The sequence below is a fragment of the Prionailurus bengalensis genome, chromosome C1 (genome assembly GCF_016509475.1).
Source record: "Prionailurus bengalensis isolate Pbe53 chromosome C1, Fcat_Pben_1.1_paternal_pri, whole genome shotgun sequence".
Classification (NCBI taxonomy): domain Eukaryota; kingdom Metazoa; phylum Chordata; class Mammalia; order Carnivora; family Felidae; genus Prionailurus; species Prionailurus bengalensis.
Window position 1 is genome coordinate 186,247,257 of NC_057345.1, and position 14,328 is coordinate 186,261,584.

A 14,328-nucleotide genomic window follows, 5' to 3' on the forward strand; every position below is an offset into this window, starting at 1 on the left:
TATCCTTGTCTTCTCTATCATTTCAGCTACTATTAGTGAACCAAATATCCTAACAAAGGTAGTTATAACATGATTCTCCAGAGTTTTATAACAAGGGTATCAGTCAACTGGTATTTTGTGTGTGGTTAGATATTTTCTTGCTTACGTCCCCCCAGAAGCATTGGGCTTATATGTGGTTATAAATTGAGTAACGCGTTAGACAACTATTTCCACGCATGAAACCCCAGTGGCCATTAAAAGTTATGAAGATTTTCTAGCATGTGCCTCAAACTTTACTATCAGTCTCTTCATCTGTGCCAAAAAAGTATATTATCTGTTCCAATCGAAAAGGGACCAAATCTCAAGATCATCTTTTTGAGGTTTTTCCATATTACATATTCCTTGTTTTCTACATCTGCCTTTATATTTTAGCTGTCCACTGAAACATAGCAATAAATGGCTACCCTCAGCGGATGCCAACAGAGTATCACGATCTGTTCAATCTGTTCGAGGTGCTCCATGTGCTTCCTCTCAAAACCTACGACAACAAAGTAAGACTGCTGTTCTCAAAGACAAGGAAACTGAGGCTCAAAGAGGCTCAACCAATTGCCAAAGATCGCAGAGCCTGTAGATAACCGAGCTGTGATTTGAACATGGATGGTTTGACTTCAGAGTCTGTGCTTCACAACCTAAGTGGATATAGTCATACATAGATTTTTGGCTCTTTCATATTTCTCATCTTTAATAACTAGCATGCAGTCAAAACAAAAGTGAATATGAAGGAAAATTATATACAGAAGAAATATTGTAATTATAAAGAAAGAAAAGAGAAAAAGAAGAAAACAGTCAAGCTGTGGCAGAGCAAACTCCAAAGCAATCAAGAGGCTTCTACACCCCTAGTTTTCTTTAAAGGAGATGTATTACATTCCTTTGAAACTCTTGCTTTGGAATGAAGGTGGCATACTGTGGGGAGACCAAGGAAATTAAACTTTTTTAATCTTATTGATTCCTATTCCTTTCATTCCATCTGTTTCCTTGGCATGGCAAAGGGGGTGACGATCAATGCAGAGTAAGTCGGCTCTGTCAGTCAGAAGATGGGAGCTGACAAACCAGACACAGGCTTGGGAAGGCCTTCCATGAAGGAAAGAATCTGTGCCAGATGACAGGACTCACGGAGAGTCTGACAAAATGTTGCAGACAATCAGGAAGCGTCTGATCCAGATTTCATAGATAATAAGCAGACTCTTTCCCGCGTGCATGCGCATAGATTTGAATATTTCTGGTCAAGTGCCTCATTTTTGCATAGAACAGGAAGTAAATAGAACAGTAAAAAATAAAATGAAAGGGGACCCGAAGGAGGGTCAAAAATAAAGGAACGACAAACAATTAAATTGGTATCATACAGAAACCTTGAGTATTTGGGTTCATGGTTTATAATATAATGGTGTGAGGGGGAAAATGCCTTATAAGTTAATATTTCTGCTATCATTACGAGAGCACAAACACACTGGATTTCAGGAGTTTTCTAATAGATTAGAATCTTCTTTAAAATCATATAGCACTCAGTTGCTGTTCTACTGTACAGAGCATATTTTGCCGTTTCTATAAAGTTGTCTCCAACATAAACTCTAAAATAGCCATTAAAAATTATGACTTTTGCACATGAAAGAATCTGAAGCAAATCCCCAGACAGCCTTGTGATTAAATTCTATTAAGAGATATAAATTCTATATGTCCTTAAGAGCTTCATGCAGAAGGGGCTTCTACTCTGGCAGAGAAAACACTAAAATGGAAAATCAGTTCATCACGGGAAGTTCATTTTGTTAGGAGCCAGAAGACCCATATATGGCAAGGCTGGAAAATGAATCAGTTTTACCATTTTGTTGCTCTCCTCTCCTCACCCTCCCTGTGAAGCTACTATCATCAACAAAAGGCATAATGTTATCTCTTTGCCTGCTTTCTCCTAGAGTTGGAGACTCTCATCAAAACAGATAAGAAATGTCAAAAACCGTAATCCTCTGAAAGCACAAGACTAATTTAGAAAATCCGCAAGTGCATAATTTGGTTATAAACCCCTTGATCAACCCTCACAATTTAACTGTTATGGGTTGAATTGTGTCCCTCAAAAGAAGATTATGGAGTCCTAACCCCCAGTACCTCAGAATAAGACCTTATTTGGAGATAGGGTTTTAACAGAATGAATGAAGTTAAGATGATGCATTAGAGTGGGTCCTAATCCAATTTGATGGGTGCGCATATAAAAAGGAGAAATTTGGATGCAAGGAGAGGTGTCACATAGAGAGGATACCATGGGAAGAGAGAAAATATGGTTCTTCACAGAGAGAACATGATGACCTATGACCACAGAGAAAGGCTTGGAACAACCCCTTTCCTTACAGCCCTAAAGGAGCCAACCCTGCATTTCTCAACTTCAGAACTGTGACACAATAAATTTGTGTTGTTTAAGCCATGCTGTTTGTGGGACTTTGTTATGGCAGTCCCAACAAATGAACATAGATTGTAGTATTGGGCAGTGGGGTGCTGCTGTAACAAACAGCTAGAAGCATGGAAGTACTTTGGAATAGGGTAATAAGTAGAAGCTGAATAAGTTTTTAGGTGCAGAAGACAAATATGCCTTAATGGCCTTGAAAAGAATATTGCTAGAAACATGAATGCTTGGGGCACCTGGGTGGTTCAGTCGGTTAAGAGTCCAACTTCAGCTCAGGACATGATCTCACAGTTCGTGAGTTCGAGCCCTGCATCGGGCTCTGTGCTGACAACCCAGAGCCTGGAGACTGCTTTGGATTCTCTGTCTGTCTGTCTCTCTCTCTCTCTCTCTCTCTCTGCCCTTCCCTGGCTTGTGTGCTCTTGCTCTCTCTCTCTCTCTTTCAAAAATAAATAAACATTTAAAAAAAAAGAAGAAAGAAAGAAAGAAAGAAAGATGAATGCTCACTGTGGAAACGTGGAGCATGGTATTAGAAACTAGAGGAAAGTCGGTCCTTGCTAGAAAGTGGCAGAGCACTTGGCTGGATTGTGATCCCTGGAATGGAAAGTACAACTTAAAAGTGATGAACTTGGATATTTAGTTGAAGAGATTTCTAAGCAAAGTGTTGAAGGCACAGCTTGGTTTCTCCTTGCTGCTTATAGGAAGATGCAAGAGGAGAGAGATAAATTGAAGAAGCAAAAAGGAACCAGAACTCGAAGATTTGGAAAATACTCAGCCGATTCATGTTGTAAAAACATGACAGCATGCTCTGGAGACAACTCCAAGAGTGCCACTGGATAACCATTTGCCACAGAGATTAGGCATGTGACTTGTGGATCTAAACACCCATCTCAGTAGAAATAGTGCCAGCCTGGTCTGAAGGGGACAAAGTCAGGACAAAATGAAAGAAGGCTGTCAGACTTCTGGGATTCTACTGGCAGGAAATGGGGTGACAGACCTATCCCACAATGAGCATGTGTTCATGTTTAAGACAGGGAAGAATGCCCCAAAGGCAGTTCAGAGGCCCAGAGGGCAGGATCAGGAGGTGGGGCTGTCTCCTCCTTGGTGCCAAAGGGCAGGGCCACCTCCTCCATTCCACATGGCAAAAACCAGCCTCCTGGTCATTTTCAGCTCCCCCTCTTGACTTCCTGGCTTCTGTGGTCTCACTTGCAGTAACCCAAGTTCAAAACTTGTCATCAGTGACCCCTTTCCTTTTACTCATACTCAATTAGGCATCTGGTCCTGTTGATTCTTTCACTCTTCACCATCACTGCTGTTGCTAAGGACTGTACTTTTAGTAATAACATGCATTCTTTGCTCTCTCTGCCATCTTTCCATGCCACAATAGTGGTGCACATGAATGTCCTAGCAGATCTTCTCAAGAGCATTAACAATGCTGAAAAGAGAGGTAATGTCACTTTCTTATTAGGCCATCATCCGGTTTCTAACTATGATGATGAAGTATGGTGATTGATGATCACAAAGCTGGGAATATTGTGAGCCTCACAGGCAGGTTAAACAAGTGTGGAGTGATCAGTCCTAGATTGGATGAACAAGTCAAAGAGCTAGAAAAATGGCAGAATAATCTGCTCCTGTCCTGCCAGTTTGGTTTCATTGTACTGACACCCTCAGCTGGCATCACAGACCATGGAAAAGTAAGACAAAAACACACAGGAGGAAAAACATTGGGATTCTTTTTCTAGAGATATAATACATATGTGCAAATACAATGCATTAATGGGCAAAAAAGAAAATGCATTCTTAACTAGTTTTATAACATTGTGCTAAGAACTTTATGTGACTTTTTTTCTTTAATCCTTATAACCATTTAATGTGATGGTGCACTATTCATATTCATTGTATAGGTAAGGAAACTGAGGCTTATAGAGGCACTGAATAACTATATTTGCCCAAGGTCATGCAGTGAAGAAGAAGCATCTGAGAAGCAAAACTTGAACCAGATCTTCTGGAGCCCTGAACCACACTCTTAACTGACACACTCCCTCCTTTAAACATCTCTATTTGTTTCTTCGTTTCCACTCCACAGTTTCCAACATAGTTTCATAACCCCTTTTATTCATAAACCATTACCTCACCCTTTTATTACTGCAAAAATCTCCTTGAATTTCTCCCTTACTCCAATCCATCCTCCTTCCAAATGGTCTTTTTTATCTCATATGAAAAAAAAATTGTCTTCAAGTTACTTCTTAGTTCAAAGACTTACAGTGACTTCTCATTGCCTGTAGGATAAAGCTGAAATATCACAGACAGCTATTTCATAGTATCTTTACTCATAATGACACGTGTTAAAATCTTGCCCACCTATGGGTGCCTACGTGGCCCAGTTGGTTAAGCATCAGACCCCTGATTTTGGCTCAGGTTGTGATCACATGGTCATGTAATCGAGCCCCGTGACAGGCTCCATGATGAGCTCCATGCTGGGCATGGAGCCTGCTTGAGATTCTCTCTCTCCCTCTGCCTCTGCCCCTCCCCTGTTTGCTCATGCTCTCTCTCTCTCTAAAAAAATAAATAAATAAATAAATAAATAAAAATCATGCCCACCCAAATGCCCAGACTCTTTGTGAAAATTTATCTATTAAACTTCTATCTGAGCACTTACTAGACAAATGCTTACAATTCTTGAAATTCTATCATTTTTAATATTCTTCTAAACCAACCTCAGGTTTAATATGCCAACCACAGAGCCTATGATCGTCATCTTCCCTCAAAAGTTCCTCTCCCAGAGTTGTCTGTCCATCTGCAACTACTCAACATTCACCTGAAACCTTATGCTGCTTTTGACTGCTTCTCTTCACCTTATCTGCTGCCAAATCCTATTTTTTGTTCTGCCATTAAAGGTCTCTTCGATCTGTCCCTTTCTCTCCATTGTCACTATCTCAGGGTCTCATTCATGCTCTTTGGACTTGAGAACATAAAAGGCCTACCACTAGATTAAATTTCCACCCCAAAATGAGCAAAGATTGACAAGCCAGAGGGGCCAGAGGAAAGAGACTTGGGAGAGAGATGACAACAGCCTGCTTGGAAAGAGCTAGGCCTACAGAGAATGAAGGAAAGAGAATAAAATCGAAACAGTTGGCATAGGGGTGAATCATAGGAAGTGCTAAAAGCTTGAAGATGAGGACTTTGAGGAGAAGGAAAGCCAAGGTGGGAGAGAGGTGGCTGTGATTAAGAATCAGTTCCTTTTTATTTACTTTGGAGGACAAGCAGAGTTTGGTATTCAGTTTAAGTCACATTTTGGCTATTAATATTGCGCCTCTTTGACATAGCTGTATTCTCTGAGCCAAGGTAGAGAGTCATTCTAGCTCTATCTTCTCTACAGCTAGCTCTTGAATGTCCACTACAACTACTTCTGCAAGGCATTTCAGGCTGCGAACCAACAGCTCCAACCCACCAACTGGCTCTAGCTCCCTCACCCCGCCGGCCCCATCACTGTGCCCCCCAACTCCTTCTGGCCCAGTCACTGTGCCCCACCCCTGTTCCCTCCTCACCATCCCCGTCACTGGTCCCTTCCCCCTCCCCACAACCCTCTCCAGCCCCATCACTGCATCCTGCCTCCCCTCCCTGCCAGACCATCACTGTGCTCCCCCTCCCCACGGCTGGCCCCATCACAGTGCACTACCAACAGCTTCCTTCTCCATGGGAGTCATTACCCATGCTCTTCTCCTCTGAGACTGCCTGCCTCTCAAAATCTTCTCCCTTTCCTAGAGTCTAAGGAAAATGCCACCCTCCCCAACTGCCTCATCTGGAATGCTGTTGCTTCCTGCTTTGAACACAAACAATACTTAGGTTTAAAAAAAAAAATTAGCTCTGTTTCTTTTCTAGCCCTGCTTGTCTCACACTGGGATATTCACCTGTCTTAGCTTCCCACTAGCATGCACACAGCTGCGAAGGTAAGAGATAGGTTTGCTTATCTTGCCACATCTAACCAAATATTGTACATAAGTAGATCTCCCATACATATTTATCAAACTCAATGGTTTTTAGTCCCACTGGCCTTCTTTATGTTTGCCCCTATTAGGCAATGAGAGTGAGGTGAGTTTCCACTACATTTCTGCGTGAGAAAACTTCTCATGGAAAATGTTAGCCTCTTTTTTATAGATGAAGCATCAATTAAAATGCACAAGGTGACACAGTCTGACCTTAGAATATATCCTGGGGCCCAGACCAAAGAAAGAGACAAATTTAAAGTTGTACAAACCAAGAGTGGGAGGACCGTCTATACTTAGTGACTAGTCTGTCAGAGTGAAAAACCTCAAGTGGGTTGTAAATATAGGGTTGATTCTTTGGGAGATTTTTCTTCTATTTGCTGATTCAGCTCCTACAATCAAGAGATTCTGTTGTTGTTCAATTTTACTTAAGGCAGACTAAATCAACTGATTTCATGTTTACTCCTGAGTTTTGTTTTTCTTACCTTGGCTAAACTCTGTGTTTTACAAGGCCCTCTTCAGTTTCCGTGATCAGAAATATGCTTTCATCCTTTAATTTTTTTTTAAGTCATCTACTTCTTTGCTTGTGTCTTCTATGGAACACCAACTAATTTGTAACAAAATGTATTTTTTTGTTTTGTTTTAATTTGCAGGAATCCACAGGACTCTTGCCTTCTAACATTCTAGTTGGTGATATTGATGGATTTTCTTCCCAGCATTCATTAGGGCCCACTATGAATTCATGTCTGCACAACATTTAGATGTCTCACTGGTTGGTATGAAACGGTTGTTTAACATTTTGTATTCCCAAATATATCAGGGTAACTCCTTTCATGATTCTCATTCCTTAGAAATAGAAGGTAATATTGAAGGCATATCTTTCAAGGGACTGCTCATTTCAGAAAATCCAGTCTACCCAGTGTTTACTTACGTATGATGACCTTAAATGGGGAAATTAGCAAAACAACAATGATTAAAGTTTCCCAAGCATTGATTGGGCAGAGATTTTAAAAGGCTTTCTCCTAGAGCTACATGATATGGTCATTAGGCTTTTAGGGGAATAACTAGAAGATTAGACAAAACAGACCAGCACTCCCCTCCACCAAAGTTCTAGGCTAAAGAAAGAAAAAGAAAATAAAGGAAAAGGAAGAGCTCTTTTGGGTCCACGATGTGTTAATTACCAACAACCTATATTCTTCTTGAACAGTTTCTGGCTTCCCCACCTTTCAACCAACTCTCCAAACTACAATCTCCCATACCTATGGCTTTGTTTTCTGATGCTCTATCCCTACTGCAGGCACCCACATATGCGGACACACATATGCACACGCATGCACACATTCACATACACACAGAGTTTTTCTTTCATATTTGGCTTTGCAGAGGGGTCAGAGGAAAAGGGAGGAAAGACTTTTAAAAAAATCCTCCAGTAAGTTTGATCTAAACAAAATGGTTATTCAAATGGGTCTCCTACTAATTTCACAAAGATGCGTGATAATACCCAACATATGGCTTTAACTATGTTTTTTAATATTAGAAATTGAATGCACATTTTAAGACACAAGTTTTGCTGATATGCTGTTGATAATATAGGAGAACTATTTTCCATTTGTTTCTAATTATCTTAAAGACAGCCTGGGGATCATTTACCCATGGTTTAAGAGCACTCAGATAAGTCCACAGATGCGACAGGCAGGCCTATGTGTCAGCTACTGCAGTGGGGCTGTGCGAGGGTGGTTTAGCAAAGACTATCTTCTTATGTCTGAAACCACTAGATACGGTTCCTAAGGTCAACCAGTACTGAAAAATAAAATCCTTCCTTTGTCAACATTCTTAGGGTGTGGGCTCTCGAGCCAGACTGCCTGGCTCCGCCATTTAACTGGCTGGGTAAACTTGATCAAGTTAGTTAACCTCTCCTTGCTTCAATTTCCTCATCTGAGAAATGGGGATGCACCTACATCATATGACCATCATGAGGATTAAATACCCAGAATGGTGCCCAAAACATAGAAAGCGCTTGATACTTGATCTGGCACCAGTTTAACTCTCTCCTTCTTCTGTCTCTGCCTCCCCGGCCCCCAACTCCTTTCCCTGAATCTTGCCACCGAGATTTCTTCCAATTCTTGCAACACACTCTCCCTCCCCTCTCCTGGAACACTTTCTCCTCTTCTGGCTAACTTGTGTTAACCTCCTCAGGTCTTAGGGCAGACAGCACTCCAATCTGAGTTAGGTGGTCCTCACCTGCGTGCTCACAGCTCCCCAGGTTTCTACTATCATGGGTATATAACATACACCATTTTAATACTTATTGGTATAGCCCACTGGACTGTAAGCTCTGAGGCAGGAATTGAATCTGTTCTGGTCATTGTCATTATCCCCACCTTGAGAAAAAGTGCTTTACACTGGAACTAACTGGATTTTTTCTTTGCGAACAAACAAAAAAACCCTCCTCTATCAGTGTACTCATCAAAAGTAGATCATAATACAGAGGAAGTAGGGGGAAATTACATGCTTCCTTGAGAGCATTTTTAATATTAATTCTTCTTGAGACTTGATGACCCATTTCAATCTGAAAACTCAAGTGTTTGTTCAGCGCAGGGACTCACACACATACACGTGGGCATGCACACACGCACGGGTGTGTCCGTGCACTCACTCCTGTAACTGCTTCTTTTCCATTTCGTACTTTTTCTCCTTCAGGAAGGGTTATTAGAGCTCCTGGATTTGTCTTTCTTATTTCTTATCCCACCTTCTCACTCATGAGTTTTATTTCTTCCACTTTGTTTCTTTGCTATTTGCTCGAAATTGTTTTTCCATGTGAGCTTACAGATCACTCATTTTGTTTCAGTGGGATGGGTTCTTTCTCCCTTCCACTGGCGAACTGTTCCGATTTGAAAATTCTGGTTCTGCTGTCTGGCTCTAGCATTTCCCAAAGCATTGCTAAAGCAATCCTCCTTCTTTTTTGTTTGTTGTTGTTGTTTCAGTTCTCTTCTTTCTTAAAATCTTCACCCATGCATGGCAGCTCAGTATCTCATCTTCCAGTGAGACCCCTTTGCCTGCTCTGCCAGCTCATGTCGTGGAGTGGGTCCGCGAGTAGCAAGCGGCTCAGGCTTCTGGAGCCAGGGCAGTGCGAGACTGGCGGACTGTGGGAAATGAGGGTGGAGTTTCTCCTCCAGGAGGCCTCTCGTGGAAGTGCCAGCAGGCGGCAAGGGCCTCTGTGCTGACAGCAGGGGCCTCCTGCAGCAGCCACTGGGTCTGCCTTCTCCTCCCAGGGCCCGGCAGCAAGGTTCCCCGCCACCCATGGCACCGGAAACATTAGTGCCCTGCACCTGCAACCCCCTCGGCCCCAGGTCCTGACCTTCTTCTTAAGGATCCCAGATCTAGAGCGGCTGAGTTTCTTTTCAAGCTGAGTATATCGTGTGGGGGTCCCAGGGGTAAGACGGTGGTCATGGGTAGTGTAAGGCTGCCATTTCCTCTTTTTTCTTTCAAAATTATCTCAAGGGATGAGGGTCCGTGAGGACTATGACAAAGCTTTCACTATTAAAGAAAGCTTTTTTTACACTCAAAAAAGTTGAAATGCTCAAAGCTAAAACAATCAGTGAGGAGCAATGCCCAATTTTTAAGAGAAAACTACAAAATTAAAACTCCTCTGAAGTTTAGTAAGATATCCTGCAAGACACCCAAATTCATATGGGAAAAATTAGCCTCAAAGCTTGATGTACTCTTTGAAATACAGTGTGGCTGTCCTGAAACACTGACTACAGACGGGGTGCGGTGATTAAGAACACAGACTTAGGGTGTGTTTCTTTCTCTCTTTGCCTCAGTTTTATCATCTGTAAGAGGGAGTTAATAATAGTACTCACCTCGAAAAGGTTTGTGAAGATTAAATGAGCATTGACTCACTTGGAAAGTGTTTAGCATAGTACCTGCTATAGAGTAAATGCAACAAAAGTGTTAAATAATACGAAGTAGAATAAGATAAAATAAGTATAAGATCGGTAGTTAAAGCTGTGAACACCATAGGAAATTTTGATATCCGGGATGTCATGGAATTTTTTTTAATCCTTTAAAATGATCTTTGCCATCAAAACAGGTTCACCATTGCCTATTTGAAAATGATGCTCTGCTGGATGTGACACAGACTGTGGCACCGACAGTTCTGGAACGCCAAGAGTTTCCAACGAGAGGAAGGGTGAGGAAAGAAGTGGAAAGTATCAGTTTAAAATGTTTATTCAGGCATATGTTTTTGTTAGAGTCAGTTTTCAACTTTATGGCAGAATCACACAGTCTTTCTATCAATTATCTAATATCAGAAATAGCCTGAAGTCTCACGTGTTTTAAAGGTTGGTATACTCTCCAGACACAGCGGAGGTATATTTTCCAGGGCACCTGTCTGTAAGCATGCCCCACACATTCACACAGTTGCTAACAGTCTAACAGACATACGGATACAAGGCGACCAGCCCGCTGCCCCTTTCCGACCTCTATAGGTACAAAGATGAGAGGAAGAGGAATTAATTATCAGCATCTGAACAATGACAGAAGTGCCCCAAATCCTAGTACAATTAAAATTTTTTATTATAATAAATAACGAGCGCTAACATTCACAGAGGCACCTTGATGCCCACTTTATGTGCATTATGTCATTTGGTTTTCCAATAAGTAGGGTCTGTTTTACTTCTCTGATTACCGCTCAGCTCTCCGAGGTCTCTCAGGTTAGCTGTATCTTTCCCACTCCTACAGGCTAGGAAACAAAACAGTGAAGTCCATTACTTTAGTTTTAATAAATTCGATGAGCCAACTGACAGCAGAGTTTTGAGATAAAAATGTGTTTTTGATCTGTGCAGAAGAAGGGTGTTAAGTTGCAAGGCATAAATGGCTGACTACGAACCGCTGAATAAGCTTCAATCAGCTGTATAATTCACGCAAAACATTCAGCTTAATCCAGACAATCGAGGACAATGCGGGATTTGATCCTCCTTGATCCAGAGTGGAAGCATTGACTCCTTACATTTACTGTCAGCCTTCTATGTTACTTAATGTCATGAGGAATCCAGTTCAAGGATAATCTTTTGGTAACATTTTTTCGAGAACAGCTGAGGCTCATGCATTCGAGAGAAAACAAATGCATGTGACACGCAGAGCCAGGGAGGAGGTTGAGTCAACCGCAAATTTGGATTTTCAAAGCTACACCATTGCCCAGGTCTTGACCCTAACCTTCTGTCTCCCACTGGCAAAGAGAACCAGAGTGTTCTGCCTCACATAACACGAGAAGCCACTCTTCTGTGTGAAATTCCCCATCAATTTTGCAGAGGTTTTCTGCCATTATCATAGTCCAGGTAGGCAGTTGTCACGAAGCATTAGAGCTGAAAGAGGCTGACAGCATAACTGCGGGCGAGCTCAGGGCTTAGCCGGGTCCAGCACCTGCCGCCTGCTCAGGCAGGAGTGTCCTCTGTCAAGACACAGCCTGGCACGAGGCTTCAGGAATCACTTTGTATCAGTGCCCTTCATTGACAGCATGCTGGAGGGCAGCCTGTCTAGCAAAAGCAGGACAGAAACCTTTGCCAGCCACCTGCCTGCCCCCATATGGTGGCCATTTAAAAACCCGTCACTTTTATAAAGAAGCTCTCGAATTATTCATTCATCAAGTGCAGTTTTGACTGGCCCAACTGCCTCAATGTAGGATCACCTGATTCTGTAATTTGAAGAACTTTGTTTTCACAGGACTACATGTGGGTGTCACTCAGGAAGAGATTGCTTAAATAGAGCTGGGGGAGCAAGGCAAGTCCATTCCACATCTGAGCTCCCACTGCTCCAAGAAGGGCATTCCTGGGGAGCAACAGCACAGTCACACCCAAGTGGATTACAGTCACATGCCCAGGAACCTCATTCGGGCCCATGGAGGGAGAGTCTGAGCACTCTTACAATGTCATACCTTGTTTCCTGCTTCACCTGAACCAGAGGCAGACAGCTATTAGGAGAGGAGGTGGAGGGAGTCTGTTCAGAAACCATAACAACAGCAACAACAACAACAACAACAGCAACAACAAATCAAAGGCACCTAAGTGTTCACCTGGAAGGTCAACAGATTCCAGAAATTTTACCAACTGAAACATACTTTAAAAGGGCCCAGAAATCCGTTACTACTTGCACACATGTCAAAATTCTACCAAGTCTTTTCCTTTTAATTAAATTCATGAGATAATGTAGGTATATGCCAATATCTCAGTGGACATGCTGAAATTTTCTTGCTTCCATATTGTTTTATTATCTCTCTCCACCACCATGTAAACTCCACAAGATTAGGGGCCTTGTCTGTCATGTACCACTATACCTTGAGGGCCTGAGCAGTACTCGACATATAAGAGGTGCTCAATGAACACTTAGGAGGAAAAGTTGACAATCAAAATGCAAGAGAGAATGCATGAATGAATGAATGACATCTGGAGTAAAGCACATGGCTTTTCAAATATTTTGCTGGGGTTGTGATAGAAGAAGTTGAGTACAGTTGAGTGATGAGAGTAATAAAGATTTTTTAAATTTTAAATTAAGTTTGATACATTTTGGTTGAACATTTAAAATTAAAAAAAAAACTGGAATAATAAAGAATGAATGAATCAGTCACCTGAGAGTTGGACATAATTCTCTGCTGTTTGAAAATAAGGTTCATTATACATATCCCACCTCACAATGGAGTGCCTTTGAGAAGAAAAGCAGGTGAGTCTTTACATCCTTTCTTCTAAAACCAGCTGCTAATGCCCTGGTTCTTTTTCCTCACTCTCTTCCTTCCAGTCTCATCTTCTTTCTTCCACTGACACCTGTGCTCAGAGGATTTCTGCCCTGAGGTTTCCTTGTGAGATTGAGCCCCTTCCATGTATCTGCCTCCCAGGCCTCAAGCTCCACTCGGGGGTGGGGGTGGGGGTCCCACAGACCCTCAAATGCAACAGCCCCGGACTGAGTTCCTGACTATCCTCCTGCATCAAGTCCTCCTTCCCTGTCCCACATCTCAGGGAAGCTCAATATCACCCAATCTAGAACTCTGGAGACACCCAGGATCCCTCTTAGATTCCACTTCCCACACCACATCCAATCAGTCACCAAGGCCAATGGATTCTATGGCCTTAACATCTCTCTTTTCCATCCTCCCCTCCCCTTTACTTCAAATACTACCTTAGTTCAGGCTTTCACTATCCTTTCTGAGATTACTGCAATAGTCTCTCAGTGGTGGCCCTGCCTCCAGTTTTGTCTGAGTGATTTTTACAAAATGAAAATGTGCACATTACTTCACCTTTTCACCCAGGTTGGCTTAAAACCTCTTTATGGCTCTGCATTGCCTGATGGTGTATGGTTGAGCCTCTGTTACATATGGCCTAGAAGAGCTTTTGTGATCTAAACACTGTCTTACCTCTCACCAAGACTCTTCCTTTGCTTCCTCTGCTCCAGCCACATAAACTACCCAGTTTCTCAGTGGGTAGGGTTGTTTCATCCATCCATCCACCAGGTAAGGCTCTTGCTGATGCATCTCCCTGTAATCCAACATGCCACTTCTGCCTTCAGCACCAAATGAGTTAGGCCTTGTAAAGGAAAGGCAGCACTCCAGAATGGAACTGTCCCCTCCCCCAAGGTGCTGGAATATGAGAGGTAGCTGAAGAGAGAAACATGGCAATATTGGGACTGCTTGCTAAGAAACCCCACCAGGTACAACAACCCACAGAAGGCCTCCATTGTTCTTTAATTTTGGTGTGAGAAAGTATTGGTCAGACTCTCACGATTTCATGCCTGGGTCAGAAAAATGCCCTCTGAAGTGTCTCATCTTCAGTCCTCCTAATCCATCTTCATACTGCTGCCTACCATCTTCCCAACCCTTAAGTAGGTTCCCATGATGCTCCAGCTAAAACATTTTCAGTAGCTCCTCAT

At 42.3% G+C, this 14,328-nt stretch overlaps 1 pseudogene; it reads left to right on the forward strand.

Moving 5' to 3' along the window:
• The first annotated feature begins 3,817 nt into the window (after positions 1-3,817).
• On the forward strand, positions 3,818-4,167 carry LOC122481616 (annotated as a pseudogene).
• The last annotated feature ends 10,161 nt before the right edge of the window (positions 4,168-14,328 follow it).